General features: G+C 43.0%; 1 pseudogene; it reads right to left on the bottom strand.

Moving 5' to 3' along the window:
• LOC115202574 (lipoxygenase homology domain-containing protein 1-like) overlaps window positions 1–10,777 on the bottom strand; it is a 64,963-nt pseudogene extending 54,186 nt beyond the window's left edge.
• Between the last annotated feature and the right edge of the window lie 8,546 nt (window positions 10,778–19,323).

Raw genomic sequence — 19,323 nt, 5'->3', positions numbered from 1 at the left:
TCTCTAGAAGGGACGGAGTCCCTTGAGAGGGGAATGTCAGAATGTCAGAATCAGAATTAGTTGGGTAACATAGATAATTAAGATGTTTTATTAGTATAATATGCTTATTTGAGGTACTTGTCATTAGAAAGTGTCCATTGGACTCTGGTGTCTTTTCAGTTGCATGTCTACCTTAGCTGGGGCTCAGACACTTGGGGCCCAGAGAGGGGAGAGGTCAGACTTGTCGTCATGGGAATGTGTCTTTACCTATGCTTAAACCATGTGAAGGGATGGCGTGATTACTGGGGAACCAATGACTTGTCTCCACAATGTCTGTGAGCAAGTCACACCCTCCTTTTCTTTATTGTGGGGAGGTTTATGGCAGTGTCTGGGACCATGGTCTCTTAGATCTCACACTTATCCTGTGATAATATATGGCCTAGAGGCTCACTCCCTCCAGTGAGCCTGTCCAGGAGTAGGGTCAAGAGGGGGTTTGCTTGAGATGGGAATATCTAGAGTTGACAATTGATATATGCCATTGGATGAAATAGTTCTGTTCAATACCGTACCAGGGAGGGACGGTTCTAAGGAGACCAGATACTGGGCTATACCATTAATCCTGTTGACATAGCAGTTACTGTCTGATGTGTTTTATTGATATCTGTCATACAAAACGTAACCTTTGTGAACTGTTACTAAGTATCTGTGGTTTGTCAATGTACGTTGAAGGGGCTGTATCGTTGCTATAAAAGATCCCTGTAGCCATTCTGCAATCACCTCATTAAATGATTCATTCGAGAGAATGCATTATTGGGGGTCAATAACTTTTGCAAAAGTATCTTAAGTATTAAAGATGTAGTTTTAACTCGGACTGGTGTGTTTGTAAATCCTCATTTGGTAATGCGGAAATTAGCCACCACACTATCATCACTGCACTGCAGAAAGGCTAAATATCAATCTCGTTGCTGCAGTCAGTCTGGGGGAGCAGTTTCCTTCAAGTTGTTGTTGATGAAGTCAATTGCAGCGGTCGAGTCGTTGAACTTGTGAAGAGCTCCGCTTGGTAGTGTGATCCTGAGCTCGGCTGGGAAGAAGAGGCAAAACTTGACTCCTGTACAGTTGTGCAGAAGCCGCTTTGCGTTACCAAACGCCACTCGTTTGAATGATCTTTAAACTTATTGTCCATGCAGCGATTTTTTTTTTAGAGGTGTAAAGAAATCCGCGGCAATGCGTGTCTCTCACAGACGTCACATCATGAAAGAACACAAGACCAGTCCTTCTACAACATTGTCAGTAGTCTAGGCCTTATAAGTTATTATTGCGTAGCTTTGCAATTTTGCAGAGATAAAATGTCGCCCAAAGTAGCAATTTAGAGATTAAATAAACTACCCTATGTTATCAGAAATTCTAGGCCTATTAATTTAGGTGGTGGTTAATTGACAATTAGCCCTGGCACATTCTTCTACTGTAAGCTAATTTCAAAACACATTGAACTGGATAATGATGATGGTCTAGATAAAACCGCTTGTATTTCGCACTTGCAGATTTTCAGATGACCTGCAGCAATGCAGATGTTTTTAAAAATGTATATTCACTCCTCAAAAGATAGATCTAGGCTATTACCAACACCCAGTGTGTTGCAGTCACTCAGACGTAATCTATGTGTCTTCACTTTTTAGGACTGGGATGTGACCCAGATCCCATCTCTAGCACCATCACCATCACAACCCCCATAGAACAGATGGTGCTTAACTCTCAGTGGCATTTCCGAGGAAATATCCCACAGGCATTCTAAACTCAGTCTGAGACTGCAGTACAGTGAGTATGCTGAGATTATTATAATGTAGTGTACATTGAACTAGTGGTTTCTGCCACCATGATGCCATTGTCATACCGTACCTCAGCTTCTTCGATGGCCCCACATTGTGTGTTTTGATCTGGAACATGTCTGTCTTATTTTTTTCATATGCCGTTCGGCTTCCGCAACGTGAGAAGAGATCGATAGTATGAGCAAAAGGGAGAGACAGACTAGAAGATAAATAGGGATGAAGTGTCACGTCCTGACCAGTTTAGGTATTATTTGTATTGTAGTTTGGTCAGGACGTGGCAGAGGGTATTTGTTTTGGTTGGTTCGGGGTGGTTGGTTGTGTTTAGGGTGTGTGATTTGTTAGTTCTGGGTGTTGGGTATGTTCTAGGTTGTATTTTCTACGTTCTGTCTAGTTTAGTTTTTCTATGTTTAGGTTTGGGTGTGGACTCTCAATTGGAGGCAGGTGTTTCTATTTTCCTCTGATTGAGAGTCCTATATATAGGTGTGTGTTTGTTGAGTACTGTGTGGGAGATTGTTCTGTGTATAGCCTTGTGCCTTACCAGCCTGTATATAGTTGTGGTTTTCTTTGTGTATGTGTTTATTTTTGGTTCTCCTTCTTCACCAAATAAAAGAAGATGAGTGCACATATTCCTGCTGCGTTTTGGTCCACTTTATCCAACCGTGACAGAACTACCCACCAACAATGGACCAAGCAGCGGAGGAGGGAACAACAGGTGGAATATCATGAGTCATGGACTTGGGAGGAGATTCTGGCCGGAGAGGGCCCATGGAGGAAGTCTGGGGGGGACCGGAATCGCTACTGGGGAACACAGCTGGCGAGGAAGCCGGAGAGGCAACCCCAATAATTTTTTTGGGGGGGGGCACACGGGTAGGTTGGCTGGGTGAGGATTAAGTCCCAAGCCAAATCCCCGTTTTTTCCAAATGACCATTGACTGGACAGGTCCCATGCTTTGGGGTGATGGGTGTTGTGACGAGGCCGGGTATTTTCAGGCCGGTATGCGCAGTACCAGCGCCCCGCATGTGCCAGGGGAAAGTGGGCATCCAGCCAGTAGGGGTGATGCCAGTCCTGCGCTCGAGACCGCCAGTGCGCCTCTACGGTCCAGTGTTTCCCGCTACACGCACTAGCCTTGAGGTGCGTGTCTCCAGGCTGGCACGTCCAGTACCAGCACCACGCATCAAGCTTCCAGTGAGTCAGCCCACTCCAACTCGGCCGGTTCCTGCTCCCCGCATTAGCCCTGAGGTGCGTGTCCCCAGGCTGGTACCTCCACTACCAGCCCCACGCATCAGGCTTCCAGTGCGTCAGACCAGGACCGAGTGTCCGGCAACAGTGCCTCGTCCAGAGTGTCCGGCAACAGTGCCTCGTCCAGAGTGTCCGGCAACAGTGCCTCGTCCAGAGTGTCCGGCACCAGGTGAGACGGCCCACTGTCCGGAACCGAGTGAGTCTGCCCGCAACCCGGATCAGAACGAAGTTTACTATAACTTTGAACTATGTGAGTCTGCCTACAGCTCGGAACCAAATGAGTCTGCCTACGGCCCGGAACCGAGTGAATCTGCCTACGGTCCGGAGTCAAGAAAGCCTGCCTACAGTCTGGAGAACAGTAGGCCAGAATCTGAGCCACCTCCAGTATAGGTGGGTTGGGGGGGTGTAGAACAGGAGCCGTCGTTGACGGCAGCCACCCTCCCTTCCCTCCCTTTAGTTAGGGATTTATTTATTTGATTTTTGAGGTGCATCCGGGGTCTGCACCTTTAGGGGGGGGTACTGTCACGTCCTGACCAGTTTAGGTATTATTTGTATTGTAGTTTGGTCAGGACGTGGCAGAGGGTATTTGTTTTGGTTCGTTCGGGGTGGTTGGTTGTGTTTAGGGTGTGATTTGTTAGTTCTGGGTGTTGGGTATGTTCTAGGTTGTATTTTCTACGTTCTGTTTAGTTTAGTTTTTCTATGTTTGGGTGTGGACTCTCAATTGGAGGCAGGTGTTTCTATTTTCCTCTGATTGAGAGTCCTATATATAGGTATGTGTTTGGGGTTGTTAATTGTGGGTAGTTGTATTTCGCACTGCTGTTATTATTGTAGCCTGTGAAACTGTCGTTCTTTGTTTTCTTGTTTTCCGTGTTCATGTTTATTTAATAAATTATAATGATGAGCACGCAACCCGCAGCGCCTTGGTCCTCTCTCTCCTACGACAGCCATGACATGAAGACAGATCTGGTAAATTGGAGCTTCTGATAGATCAGCTTAGTGTGTGGCACAATGATGGTCTCATGCCAGATTGGTTGAGTGGCGGAATCCCAATATGCTGTTGTCCCCTCTTAAATATCAATGGTAACACTTTCTTTGGCATGAGTGAACTTCAATGTATTGTACATGACACCTCATAACAAGTCTTATGTCATATTTATGCCACTGCATATAAATGTCATAAACGATCAAATAAGGTGTTACCTGAAAGACATCCTATTCAGTATCTGATTCAGTGGGCTTTGCATAGAGGCCTAATGTTGTCTCTGTCACAGGGCGGTAGAATCAGACACCTGACCAGAGCCAGTCTGGGGTTTTGACAGTGACAGATGGCTAGTGTCTCTGTGGCAGGTCTTCCACAGCCAGCTGTGGTGTATCAGATACGATAGACTCCAACAATGGAGAATATACCTGTCATTGACACACATATCTCTCAATGCTCCCCATTTTGGCAATTATGGTCAATATTCAAATCTATGTGCCAATGCCCTCCCTAATTAAAGGGGCAAAATGCATCAATAACATTTCTGCCACTAAATTACTGTCCAACAAGTTTGCCCTGTCTGTGTCTAAAATTAACCTTCAAAATAACTGGCGGATTGACATTGACAAAACAAATTAACCCCAACGCAAACTTTGGAATTCATGCCATTTGAGCAGTGATCTCCACAATTCCATTAGAATTCCAAAATGTTGCATTTCGCTCTGCCTAGATTGTTCCAATCCAGGGCCACCACTTACATGTGTCATGATGCAAATGTTAATTGATCATTCCATATTACAAGTAGGATATATAAAGGCTATATCTGAGTAAGGTGAAACTTTACTCATCCTCGGTAGTAATGATGGTAATGATAATTAAAGCTATATGTCACAACTATTTGTAATTAAATACATATTGACATATGGACATATACTGCACACTACTTGACCAAAAGTATGTGGACACCTGCTCGTCGAACATCTCATTCCAAAATCATGGGCATTAATATGGAGTTAGTCTCCCATCTGCCGCTATAACAGCCTCCCCTCTTCTGGGAAGGCTTTCCACTAGATGTAGGAACATTGATGCGGGGACTTGCTTCCATTCAGCCACAAGAACATTACTGACGTCGGGCACTGATGTCCTGGCTCGCAGTCGGCGTTAACATTCATCCTAAAGGTGTTTGATGGGGTTGAGGTCATGGCTCTGTGCAGGCCAATCAAGTTTTTCCACACCGATCTCAACAAACGATTTCTGTATGGACCTCGCTTTGTGCACGGGGGCATTGTCCTGCTGAAACAGGAAAGGGCCTTCCCCAAACTGTTGCCACAAAGTTGGAAGCACAGAATCGACAAGAATGTCATTGTATGCTGTAACGTTAAGATTTCCCTTCACTGAAACTAAGGGACCTAGCCTGAACCATGAAAAACAGCCCCAGGCCATTATTCCTCCTCCACCAAACTTTACAGTTGGCACTATCCATTGGGGTAGGTAGCATTTTCCTGGCATCCTCAAAACCCAGATTCATCCGTCGGACTGCCAGATGGTGAAGCGTGATTCATCACTCCATAGTATACGTTTCCACTGCTCAAGAGTCCAATGGCGGCAAGCTTTACTCCACTCCAGCCGACGCTTGGCCTTGCGCATGGTGATCTTAGGCTTGTGTTCAACTGCTCAGCCATGGAAACCCATTTCATGAAGCTCCCGACGAACATTTCTTGTGCTGACGTTGCTTGCAGAGGCAATTTGGAACTCGGTAGTGAGTGTTGCAACCGAGGGCCGATGATTTTTACACGCTACGCGCTTCAGCGCTTGTGTGCCTTATCACTTTGCGGCTGAGCTGTTGTTGCTCCTAGACGTTTTCACTTCACAATAACAGCACTTACAGTTAACCAGGGCAGCTCTAGCAGGGCAAAAATTACACCAACCAACTTGTTGGCAAGGTGGCATCCTATGACGGTGCAACGTTAAAAGTCACTGAGCTCTTAAGTAAGGCCATTCTACTGGCAATGTTTGTCTGTGGAGATTGCATGGTTGCATGCTCAATTTGTGGCAGAAATAGCCGAATCCACAAATTTGAAGGGGTGTCCACATACTTTTGTATATATAGTGTAAAACATTAATATGTATGTATGTATACAGTATCTACTGTATGTACATCTGTGTATATCATATGTTAAATACTGAATCAAATCAAATCAAATTTTATTTGTCACATACACATGGTTAACAGATGTTAATGCGAGTGTAGCGAAATGCTTGTGCTTCTAGTTCCGACAATGCCGTAATATCCAACGAGTAATCTAACCTAACAATTTCACAACAATTACCTTATACACACACACAAGTGTAAAGGAATGAATAATGTGTCTTGTGTGAAGGGGAGAATGACCTGAATGTCAGGTTGAATGACAAAGTGTAGCCAAGTGTACTATAGATGAGGGACAGTATACTGTATACGTGTAACTCTATCTGCTTGTCCATGGGTGTGTAGTGATAAAGAGAGCCTGTGACTTGCATGATAACAGTCCCTGTGCAGGTCCTCATAATACCAACACAGATTAAGTGTGTTATATAGAAATGACATTGTGGTCTTTTTTCATTTGCTCTAATTGAAAAGAAGACCGGCCATGTCACATAGTTCCTCCTTACTCCAGATACACTGTGTGTCCGTTATGTAGCTGTATAGAAGAATGCATTCTGTACTCTAGCCAGGCCTCCATCAAATGCATTAGGAGATGAGCCTCCTCTCGTTATGGATCATATCCATCAAGCACTATCAGTTCCAGTACCTCCTGGTAAACGTTATGAGGCCAGTTAACGTGATCAGTAGCTTTTTGTGACAATTGTACTGATTTGATAGTTGACGTCAGAACAGCATCACTTAGTCAGTTTATATGAGGCTCGTGAGTTTAAAGTTACAGGAATGCACTCTTATACAGCCCTCATACCCACAATGCAACACAACAAAGGAAGTAATTATACTGTAATAAATAATCATCCTTAGGTAGATTTCTGTGAATTAGAATGAAATGCAAAGGGTTAACAATTGGCAAAGAAAACATTATTTCCTGCCCAAATTCCACATTGTACATCCCATTTGCAACACCCAAATATCCATTGTACGTTCATGAATTAGGATTAAAAACATTTGCCATACATACCTTGAAATTTGTCACTGAATTACAATATGTCTCATTCAATAATATGAATAAATGAATACTAAATATAAAACATATTGACAGAGCATTTCGAGTTCAATATTATGTTTATACGATTATATGGAACATGATTGGGAGTGTGTCCTTTTAAAACCCTGACCCTTTGTGAGTCAGTAGTTATAGTAAGTTATATATTCCAGTATTTATTTTCAGTAATACTGCAGAGCTGACATACGTATTAGGGAAATACGATTGAACTCACTTGCTGGCCAGGTGCACTTTGGGAGTGATGCCAAAGTCTCCACAAAGAGTGACAAGTACATTAGCATCTGTGCCTGCCCCTCTCACATAACCTACGACAGTCACCGCCTCATACAGAGAGGGAGAGAGAGAGTTGCTATTGAGAGAGGCTGCCATAGGCAGACCTGGCTCTCAAGAGAAGACAGGCCATGTGTACTGTACACTGACAACAACATGAGGTGGAAACTGAGATGCACTTCCTAACCTCCTGCCAAATGTATGACCATATTAGAGACATATTTCCCTCAGATTACACAGACCCTCAAAGAATTTGAAATCAAATCCAATGTTGATAAACTCCCCTATCTACTTTTCACAAGAAAAGGGCAACCAGTGAAGAACAAACACCAGTGTAAATTGTAAATTTTGTATTGTTTATTTCACTCTGTTTATTATCTATTTCATTTGCTTTGGCAATGTAAACATATGTTTCCAATCCCAATAAAGCTCACTGAATTGAGGGGGGGGGGGGCGCATCATTACATTAGTTGATTTGTTACTTAGTTGAAAAATCCTGAAAATCTTTACAGCATCAGCTGAACATTGGGCCTGATCCGTCTCTAGGGTAAAAGTCAGATCATAAGAATTGGCAGGATTCCATCATTGAGCGATGGAGCAATTAGGAGCATTACGTTTCCTTCCATAGAGGGCTGGCTTCCAGGGAGCCCAATGCAGCGAATCTGCCGTGAGTGAATCCATGCCTGGCTTCAAGCCAACTGAGGCTCTTTATCATTTCAGAGCTGGATTTCTGTGCATCTCTCACTCTCTCTCTCTCTCTCTCTCTCTCTCTCTCTCTCTCTCTCTCTCTCTCTCTCTCTCTGACTGACTGACCATGAAACAGACAGGGAGGAAGGGAGATGAACACTCAGCACTCATCCGTATCATATGGCTTTGTTTGTTTGTACCACACCCGTCTGTCTGAGGGGGAGGAGGAGTTGACACATGTCTGCTGTCACTGTAGATGTGTTTATCTGGTGTCACTCTGTGTTTATGTGTGTGACTAAAGTGTGTTTCATTTAGTAGATTTGTTGGTTTTGCTGCTAAAGCTGTAAGTCAGTGTAAGTGCTTTCTGTTATTACTTGAATTTGGTGTGATTACATTTCATTGCTCTTGTTATGCAAATAATATGAACCTGTAGTGTTATAGGCTCCAAAGGACTTTGTTTGTAATATTATGTCCTGCAATGGGTCTTCTTCCTTTAGCAGGCTTCATTAGGGCTCTTTCTATTCTACACCATTAATAACTGATGGTACAGTACATAGTAAATGGGTAATGTAACCAAGGGGGTTAGGTCAAACCCCCTGGCCAGTCAGCAGAATTATGTAACATGCAGGTCATGGTTAATAGTTTATGTACAGGGTAAACACGAGAAGCTGTAAATAGAAGTCCCTGGTAAATACTGCATGACATTGGGTAAACTTTGATTGTACAGCCTCATAAATGATACAACATGGGGCCTTGTTATATTCCTCTGGCAGCAGTCGGAGGACCCCAGCATTGCCTCAGCCCTAAGAGTTGAGACGCGTCCATGGAGGAGCAGTTCATTAGGTTCAGTAAAATATCAAGAAAAGTGAGAAAACTATTCCAGAGAAAGGTGTGTGTTTGTGTGTGTGTGTGTGTGTGTGTGTGTGTGTGTGTGTGTGTGTGTGTCATACCAGCACAGTCGTGAAGAAGGAGCGAAAGCCATCTCCCCCCTCAGGAGGTTGCACCATTGAGCACATCTTGAACATCTGCAGCACCTTCAGCACCCTACCTGCCATGGCTATGCATTTTATCTAACTACCTTGTACCCCTGCACATTGGCTCAGTACCGGTAATCCTTAGCCTTGTTATTGTTATGTATTGTCTTACTTTTTAACTCTCCATTGTTGGGAAACGGCTTGTAAGTAAGCATTTCACAATAAATTCTACACCTGTTGTATTCAGTGTAGGTGACATACAGTTTGATTTGATTTGCGTGTGTGAGACAGAGAGAGAGAGAGAGAGAGAGAGAGAGAGATAGGGGGAGAATGAGAACGAGAGAGAAACAGTGGAGAACTTGATCAGAGTGTGGGAGAGAAAAACCTGAGAGAAAGTGAGTCGTACAAAAAACCTGATCAGACAGAGCAACCTGGGAAAGAGAGACGATGAAACCTGATCACAGAGAGAGACCTGATATAATCAGACCTAATAAATTAGTAAAAAAAGAGATGTGATAATGATATGACCTGATGAATCTGATTAGATGTGTAGAAGATAGAGAGTTCTACTTCTGGTGTGTGTGTGTGTGTGTGTGTGTGTGTGTGTGTGTGTGTGTGTGTGTGTGTGTGTGTGTTTGTGTGCCTGTTTGTCTGGTCTCAGTCCTTGTTCCTGTCCCCTGCATAGCCCCAGTTCTGCGCCAACCTTTCCTCCTAACCCTGGACCTAGGCCCTGGCCCCAGCCTGACTCCAAGCACCTGTCTGTCTCTAAGGCTCTGTTGGGCTCCATTCATGTAGAACACACTGAGCTTTCATCCAGGGACAATCACAGAGGGATCCCCAGACAGGCCCTACAACAACACAGTAGAGCCCAGCTTGGCTTAAGAAATATAACTCAGCCCCACTTCAGAATACAGCAAATCAAATCAAATTTTATTTGTCACATACACATGGTTAGCAGATGTTAATGTGAGTGTAGCGAAATACTTGTGCTTCTAGTTCCGACAGTGCAGTAATATCCAACAAGTAATCTAACAATTCCCCAACAACTACCTAATACACACAAATCTAAAGGGGTGAATGAGAATATGTACATGTAAGTATATGGCTGGACGATGGCCGAGCGGCATAGGCGAGGTGCAATAGATGGTATAAAATACAGTATATACATGTGATATGAGTAATGTAAGATATATGTAAACATTATCAAAGTGGCACTATTGTATAAAGTGACTGGTGATCAGTTTATTAAAGTGGCCAGTGATTGTAGGTAGCAGCTTAGAACTAGAGTACCTTACAGACTTACCTGAACTATGTAGAGATACTGTCATGCCCCAGCTGTGGTACTTAACCTCATAGCCATCGGATGAGTTCGTGTGGTAGATCATCAGCTCATTGTGGCAGCATAGTCCACCTGCTTGGCCTTGGTCTTTTCTTTCTTTCAGTTGATCCCTTCTTCTGCTTCTTCATGTTTTTTGTCTTGGAGTCTTCTTCTTCTCCCTCCTGATCTTCCAAGAGGGGCTCCTCATCCTGAGCCTTCTTCTTCCCTCCATCTTTGGACTTCTTGTCTTTGGACCCCATCTCCTCCTCTCCTCTTCTCTTCTCTAACTTCTCCATCAGTCATGTCCTCTTCTTTGGATTTCTTCTTCTTGGGTTTGGGTTTGGTGGTGTCATTATTGTTCTGCTCGTCATCCCCTTCTTCATCACCTGCTTTCTTTCTTTGTCTTCTTTTTTTCTTCTCTTTTACCTTATTGTGGCTTTCCCCCTTTTTTCTCTCCCTTCCTCTGGTGCCTCCTCTGACTCTCAAATTACTCTGGGCTCTTCTTCTCCCCATTTGGCTTGGCTTCTCTGTTGGTATCAAACTTGCTTTTACTTTTCCGTTTTGGCTCCTTTTCCTCCACGTTGTCATCAACCTCTTCAGTTTCCTCCGTTCCTCTGCATCTTTTATTCATCCGCTTTCCTGGCCTTCAGTTTCATAAGAGCTTCCTTGAGTTTCTAGAGGTGTCAGACAATTAATTTGACCTGTGGCAGCGAGCCGTGTTGGGGCCCCTGGGTACACTAAACTGGACTGGCTGGCTGTCAGGTGTGTGGATGTGCTTGAGGAGGAGGCTGGGGCCACATGGTGCTCTGCCTTGCCAGGAGCGCTCCTCCTGGGGCAGGGCCGCCGACACGCTCTGCTCATGAAAAATTACTGGCCCCACAGGAATCATGTGACCCACAGGAGAAAGCCCTGTGAAAAAGGTTGCCTTGCCGAGATAACTTATCCTCTTTGCCCCGTGTGGTGTTCTCCATTATTCATCATGTCAGGATCGCTTCACGGGCCAGGTGCGTCTCGATTTTACCGAGGCGCGCACACACAAGCGCACACGCACAGACACGCGTGCACACACATACACACACTAACACACACACAACTCATCACCACCTAACACGCCTGGACACATATCAATCATGATCATGTACAACTGCAGGACATGATTGAGCATACTAGTGTGTATTGAACTCATATTGGTCCCAAGGCCTTCTGAAACCTACAGCTAGTCTATAGTCACAAACTAAGTGTCACAACTTCCGCCGAAGTCGGTCCCTCTCCTCGTTCGGGCGGCATTCGGCGGTCGACGTCACCAGCCTTCTAGCCATCGCCGATCCACTTTTCATTTTCCATTTGTTTTGTCTTTGTCTTACACACCTGGTTTCAACTCCCCAATTACTTGTTCATTATTTAACCCTCTGTTCCCACATGTTTGTTTGTGAGTAATTGTTTATTGTATTGCAGTCCGTATTTGTGGCCTTGTATTTATACTACATGTATTGTGATATTATTGAGTAAATTCCTTTCATTACTCATATCTGCTGTCCTGCGCCTGACTCATCTCACCAGCTACACACAGACGCTTTACACTAAAAGTCCAGCTCCAAGGTTTATGCCCAGAGCTTGCATGTTGTCCAAATAAATTATTATCTTGTGTTGCTGCTGCTATTGATCCACTTTGTTAGCAAATATTTACGTCTGTGTTCAGAATAGTGATGTTTCATTTTATTAGGATATGTTTGTATGTACTGTATGTAAGATACATACATTAGCAGGAATGTAAAAATATAATGTACTAGAATCCCAATAACACTTACAGTATCTGACAACCATCAACCATAAAGTAAAAGTAAAACTTACAATCAATCCAGCTCGTATAAATCTGGATGTGTTTCTTTTTTTTTTACTAAATTAACAACCTTTTGTATTTTCGGTAACACCCCTTATAATGCACTATAAGCTCATTTAATAACACCTTATGAGCTGTTCATAAACATCTATATCTCCAACCATAGAGTATTATGCCCAAGTTGCATAATACCTTATAAGGGCAAAGTGTTATAATTAAGCAATAAGGCACGAGGTGTGGTATATATACACAAGGATACAGGCAAAGAAATACATAATCTAATCCTCAATAAAAATCTTATCGCCATTAGTACCCCTTGTTCTATGAATGCAAAACAAATGCAAAGTACAGCAAAACCTCATGTTGAGAGGTTTTAGGAGAACGGGAACCTCAGATCATTTATTATTTTGTAATCAAATTCATGTGCAAATGTATACATATTTGCACCTGATACCTGATCATCTAGGCACAAGGCGGTCAGGGGGAAGGGGTCTTAAGGAAGGGGATTGGAGAGGGGGGAAGAGTTCTGGCATATTACTTTTCATATCTCTGTCATCAACTGTCTGATACCCAATACACAAATGACTGCAAATAGTCAAGTCTTGTCTGAGCGGTTAACCGGAAGGGCATATCTAAAAATAGCTACATATCGAAACACATCTTAACTAAATTTAACACTTGAATATAACCCCATATAGGCTTATATCGTAAGAAAGCGTCATACCCAATCACATGATAAACAGGTAAGAAAGAGATTGTTTGTTTAACGACTTACCTCTTTATCCATACCTTCTCACCTGCTGATCGTCATAATCGTTGTGACGACCTGCATCTGCAGACCTGGATGTGCTTACTGCTCACCTGTATCTCTACCCGATGTCTTCATTTTTTTCTGTTCTTTCTCTTGATAACCATGCTGACTTCTCAGAATCTTCATGAGGCCAATCACCAATACGCTGCTCTCTTTATAGACCATGTCACCTCATTAAATATGCGTGAGAACATCATACAGCGGAAATTGAATTTGGACTTAATTAGAACAAGTGAAAACAGTACGAAAACGGTACTGTAAGGGGAGAGATACAGTGATTTAAGGTTACTTGGTTAGGATTCAGACATGTTGATTGTGTTGAATCAATTCTGAGGGAACACTGCTGTGACTCCTGCTGCCTGCGCTTTTGTGTGTTTTGGGCAGAAATCTACCTTTGAAGACTATACAGAGCTCGATACATTGTGTAGCCTATATAGGACCTGTGTGGAAAAACTCAAATACACACATTCAAATATGCTTTCTTGCTGCACAAGAAATGTTTTTGACCCATTTTTTAGGCCTGCCAGGTACGTTTGATCATCCATTAGCGGTTCTGACAGTTCAGCGGTTTCAGCATGGTTAAAAGTTTCTGACTTAACGCCCAGATGCTAGGCCTGTGAAATGCATTAGGCCTATACAGTGCCTTCAGAAAGTATTCAAACTCCTTGACTTTTGTCACAAAGTGGGATTAAAATGTCACAGGAAGGCCAAAAAGATAATCAAGGACATCAACCACCCGAGCCACTGCCTGTTCACCCCGCTATCATCCAGAAGGCGAGGTCAGTACAGGTGCATCAAAGCAGGGACCGAGAGACTGAAAGCAGCTTCTATCTCAAGGCCATCAGACTGTTAAACAGCCATCACTAACATTGAGTGACTGCTGCCAACATACTGACTCAACTCCAGCCACTTTAATAATGGAAAAATTGATGTAATCAATTTATCACTAGCCACTTTATATTATATAATGTTTACTTACCCTACATTACTCATCTCATATGTATATACTGTACGCTATACCATCTACTGCATCTTGCCATCTTGATGTAATTAAATGTATCACTAGCCACTTTAAACAATGCCACTTTATATAATGTTTTCATACCCTACATTACTCATCTCATATGTATATACTGTACGCCATACCATCTACTGCATCTTTCCTATGCCGTTCGGCCATCACTCATTTATATACTTTTATGTACATATTCGTATTCATTCCTTTACACTTTTATTTTTTTATTTTTTTATTTCACCTTTATTTAACCAGGTAGGCCAGTTGAGAACAAGTTCTCATTTACAATTGCGACCTGGCCAAGATAAAGCAAAGCAGTTCGACAACATACAAAAACACAGAGTTACACATGGAGTAAAACAACATACAATCAATGATGCAGTAGAAAAAAATAAGACTATATACAATGTGAGCAAATGATGTGAGATAAGGGAGGTAAAGGCAAAAAATGCCATGGTGGCAAAGTAAATAAAGTATAGCAAGAAAAACACTGGAATGGTAGATTTGTAGTTTGAAGAAAGTTAAAAGTTAAAATATAAATAATATGGTGCAAAGGAGCAAAATAAATTAAATAAATAAATACAGTAGGGGAAGAGGTAGTAGTTTGGGTTAAATTAAAGATGGGCTATGTACAGGTGCAGAGATCTGTGAGCTGCTCTGACAGCTGGTGCTTAAAGCTAGTGAGGGATATAAGTGTTTCCAGTTTTAGAGATTTTTGTAGTTCGTTCCAGTCATTGGCAGCTGAGAACTGGAAGGAGAGACGACCAAAGGAGGAGTTGGCTTTAGGGGTGACCAGAGAGATATACCTGCTGGAGCGCGTGCTACAGGTGGGTGCTGCTAAGGTGACCAGTGAGCGGAGATAAGGGGGGACTTTACCTAGCAGGGTCTTGTAGATGACCTGGAGCCAATGTGTTTGGCAACGATTATGAAGTGAAGGCCAGCCAACGAGAGCATACAGGTCGCAGTGGTGGGTTGTATATGGGGCTTTGGTGACAAAACGGATGGCACTGTGATAGACTGCATCCAGCTTGTTGAGTAGGGTATTGGAGGCTATTTTGTAAATGACCTCGCCGAAGTCGAGGATTGGTAGGATGGTCAGTTTTACGAGGGTATGTTTGGCAGCATGAGTGAAGGATGCTTTGTTGCGAAATAGGAAGCCAATTCTAGATTTCACTTTGGATTGGAGATGATTGATGTGAGTCTGGAAGGAGAGTTTACAGTCTAACCAGACACCTAGGTATTTGTAGTTGTCCACAAATTCTAAGTTAGAACCGTCCAGAGAAGTTATGCTGGATGGGCGGGCAGGTGCAGGCAGCGATCGGTTGAAGAGCATGCATTTAGTTTTACTTGTGTTTAGGAGCAGTTGGAGACCACGGAAGGAGAGTTGAATGGCATTGAAGCTCGTCTGGAGGGTTGTTAACACAGTGTCCAAAGAAGGGCCAGAAGTATACAGAATGGTGTCGTCTGCGTAGAGGTGGATCAGAGATTCACCAGCAGCAAGAGCGACATCATTTATGTATACAGAGAAAAGAGTTGGCCCAAGAATTGAACCCTGTGGTACCCCCATAGAGACTGCCAGAGGTCCAGACAGTAGGCCCTCCGATTTGACACACTGAACTCTGTCAGAGAAGTAGTTGGTGAACCAGGCGACGCAATCGTTTGAGAAACCAAGGCTACTAAGTCTGCCGATGAGGATGTGGTGATTAACAGAGTCAAAAGCTTTGGCCAGGTCAATGAATACGGCAGCACAGTATTGTTTCTTATCGATGGCGGTTACGATGTCGTTTAGGACCTTGAGCGTGGCTGAGGTGCACCCATGACCAGCTCTGAAACCAGATTGCATAGCGGAGAGGGTGCGGTGGGATTCGAAATAGTCGGTAATCTGTTTGTTGACTTGGCTTTCGAAGACCTTAGAAAGGCAGGGTAGGATGGATATAGGTCTGTAGCAATTTGGGTCAAGAGTGTCACCTCCTTTGAAGAGGGGGATGACAGCAGCTGCTTTCCAATCTATGGGAATCTCAGACGACACGAAAGAGAGGTTGAACAGGCTAGTAATAGGGGTTGCAATAATTTCGGCAGATAATTTTAGAAAGAAAGGGTCCAGATTGTCAAGCCCAGCTGATTTGTAGGGGTCCAGATTTTGCAGCTCTTTCAGAACATCAGCTGAATGGATTTGGGAGAAGGAGAAATGGGGGAGGCTTGGGCGAGTAGCTGTGGGGGGTGCAGTGCTGTTGAATGCAGTAGGGGTAGTTAGGTGGAAAGCATGGCCAGCCGTAGAAAAATGCTTATTGAAATTCTCAATTATAGTGGGCTTATCGGTGGTGACAGAGTTTCCTATCCTCAGTGCAGTGGGCAGTTGGGAGGAGGTGTTCTCATTCTCCATGGACTTTACAATGTCCCAGAACTTTTTAGAGTTGGAGTTGCACGAAGCAAATTTCTGTTTGAAAAAGCTAGCCTTGGCGTTTCTAACTGCCTGTGTGTATTGGTTTCTAACTTCCCTAAAAAGTTGCATATCGCGGGGGCAGTTCGATGCTAATGCAGAACGCCACAGGATATTTTTGTGTTGGTTAAGGGCAGTCAGGTCTGGGGAGAACCAAGGGCTATATCTGTTCCTGGTTCTAAATTTCTTGAAAGGGGCATGCTTATTTAAGATGGAGAGGAAGGCATTTTTAAAAAATAACCAGGCATCCTCTACTGACGGGATGAGGTCAATATCCTTCCAGGATACCAGGGCCAGGTCGATTAGAAAGGCTTGCTCGTTGAAATGTTTCAGGGAGCGTTTGACAGTGATGAGTGGAGGTCGTTTGACCGCTGACCCATTACGGGTGCAGGCAATGAGGCAGTGATCGCTGAGATCTTGGTTGAAAACAGCAGAGGTGTAATTAGAGGGCACATTGGTTAGGATGATATCTATGAGGGTGCCAGTGTTTGCGGCTTTGGGGTTGTACCTGGTGGGTTCATTAATAATTTGTGTGAGATTGAGGGCATCAAGCTTGGATTGTAGAATGGCTGGGGTGTTAAGCATGTCCCAGTTTAGGTCGCCTAGTAGCACGAGCTCTGAAGATAGATGGGGGGCAATCAGTTCACATATGGTGTCCAGAGCACAGCTAGGGGCCGAGGGGGGTCTATAGCAGGCGGCAACGGTGAGAGACTTGTTTTTGGAGAGGTGGATTTTTAAAAGTAGAAGTTCAAATTGTTTGGGTACAGACCTGGATAGCAGGACAGAACTCTGCAAGCTATCTCTGCAGTAGATTGCAACACCGCCCCCTTTGGTCGTTCTATCTTGTCTGAAAACGTTGTAGTTAGGGATGAAGATACACTTATGTGTATAAGGTAGTTGTTGTGGAATTGTTAGGTTAATATTACTTGTTAGATATTACTGCATGGTCGGAACTAGAAGCACAAGCATTTCGCTACACTTGCATTAACACCTGCTAACCATGTGTATGTGACAAATAAATTTGATTTGATTTGAAATTGATTTAATTGTCATTTTTTGTCAATGATCTACACAAAATACTTTGTAATGTCAAAGTGTAAGAAACATTTGAACATTTGTAAAAATTCAAATGAAAAAAATACACTAATATATCTTTCACAGCCCTGAGTCAATATATTTTATAATCCCCTTTGGCAGTGATTACAACTGTGAGTCTTTCTGGATACTTTCTGGGTAATTCTCTAAGAGCTTTCCACACCTGGATTGTGCAACATTTGCCAATAATTATTTTTCAAAATTCTTCAAGCTCTGGCAAATTGCTTGTTGATCATTGCTAGACAACCCTTTTCAGGTCTTTCCATTAGATTTTTCAAGCATATTTAAGTCAAAACTGTAACTCGGCCACTCACTGTCTTCTTGGTATGCAAGTCCAGTGTAGATTTGGCTTTGTGTTTTAGGTTATTGTCCTGCTGAAAAGTGAATTCATCTCCCAGTGTCTGGTATAAATCAGACTGAACCAGGTTTTCCTCTAGGATTTTGCCTGTGCTTAGCTCCATTCTGTTTATTTTTTTTCCTGAAAAACTCCCCAGTCCTTAACGATTACAACCATACCCATAACATGATGCAGCCACCACTATGCTTGAAAATATGGAAAGTGGTACTCAGTAATGTGTTGTATTAGACTTGACACAAACATAACAAAAAGTTAATTGCTTTGCCACATTGCAGTATTACTTTAGTGCCTTGTGGCAAACAGGATGCATGTTTTGGAATGTTTTTTTTCTGTACAAGCTTCCTTCTTTTCACTCTGTCATTTAGGTTAGTATTGTGGAGTAACTACAATGTTGTTGATCCATTCTCAGCTTTCTCCTATCACAACCATTCAACTTTGTAACTGTTTTAAAGTCACCATTGGCTTCATGGGGAAATCCCTGAGCGGTTGCCTTCCTCTACGGCAACTGAGTTAGGAAGGACGCCTGTATCTTTGTAGTGACTGGGTGCATTGATACACCATCCAAAGTGTAATTAATAACTTCACCATGCTCAAAGGGCTATTCAATGTCAGATCTTTGCGAGGCATTGGAACACCTCCCTGGTCTTTGTGGTTGAATCTGTGGTTGAAATTCACTGCTCGACTGAGGGACCTTACAGATAAATGTGTGGGGTACAGAGATAAGGTAGCCATTCAAAAATCACATTAAAACTATTTTTATGCACTTAATTGTATGACTTAAGATTTTTCTTACTCCTCAACTTATTTAGGCTTACCATAACAAAAAGGTTGAAAACTTACTGACTCAAGACATTTCAGCTTTCATTTTTTATTAATTTGTAAACATTTTGAAAAACATAATTCCACTTTGAAAATATGGGATATTGTGTGTAGGCCAGTGAAAAAGTTAAGGACTGGGAATACTTTCTGAAGGCACATGGTGGTGCACTCTGAGTTATATGCTATAGGCCGGGTCTGCCTTGATACCCCATTCATGGTGTGTAGGTACAGGGTCTATCACATCACCTATGAGTTTAATTGATTTATCTGTGTTATGTATCTAAAATTACTTTATACTTGATACTTGTGTTGGGGTCCCAATACCTCATATATAGTGGCATGGTCTTTCTCACATTTCACTGCCATGACAGGTTAATATGGGTGTGCTACTATTTCACCTATACAAGCTATGGTATCTGGTGACTCAGTGGGATTTGACCATGGAGTAAAGGGGCTGCAGCGCA

The sequence above is a fragment of the Salmo trutta genome, chromosome 12 (genome assembly GCF_901001165.1).
Source record: "Salmo trutta chromosome 12, fSalTru1.1, whole genome shotgun sequence".
NCBI lineage: Eukaryota > Metazoa > Chordata > Actinopteri > Salmoniformes > Salmonidae > Salmo > Salmo trutta.
This window is presented reverse-complemented; position numbering and strand designations above follow the sequence as displayed.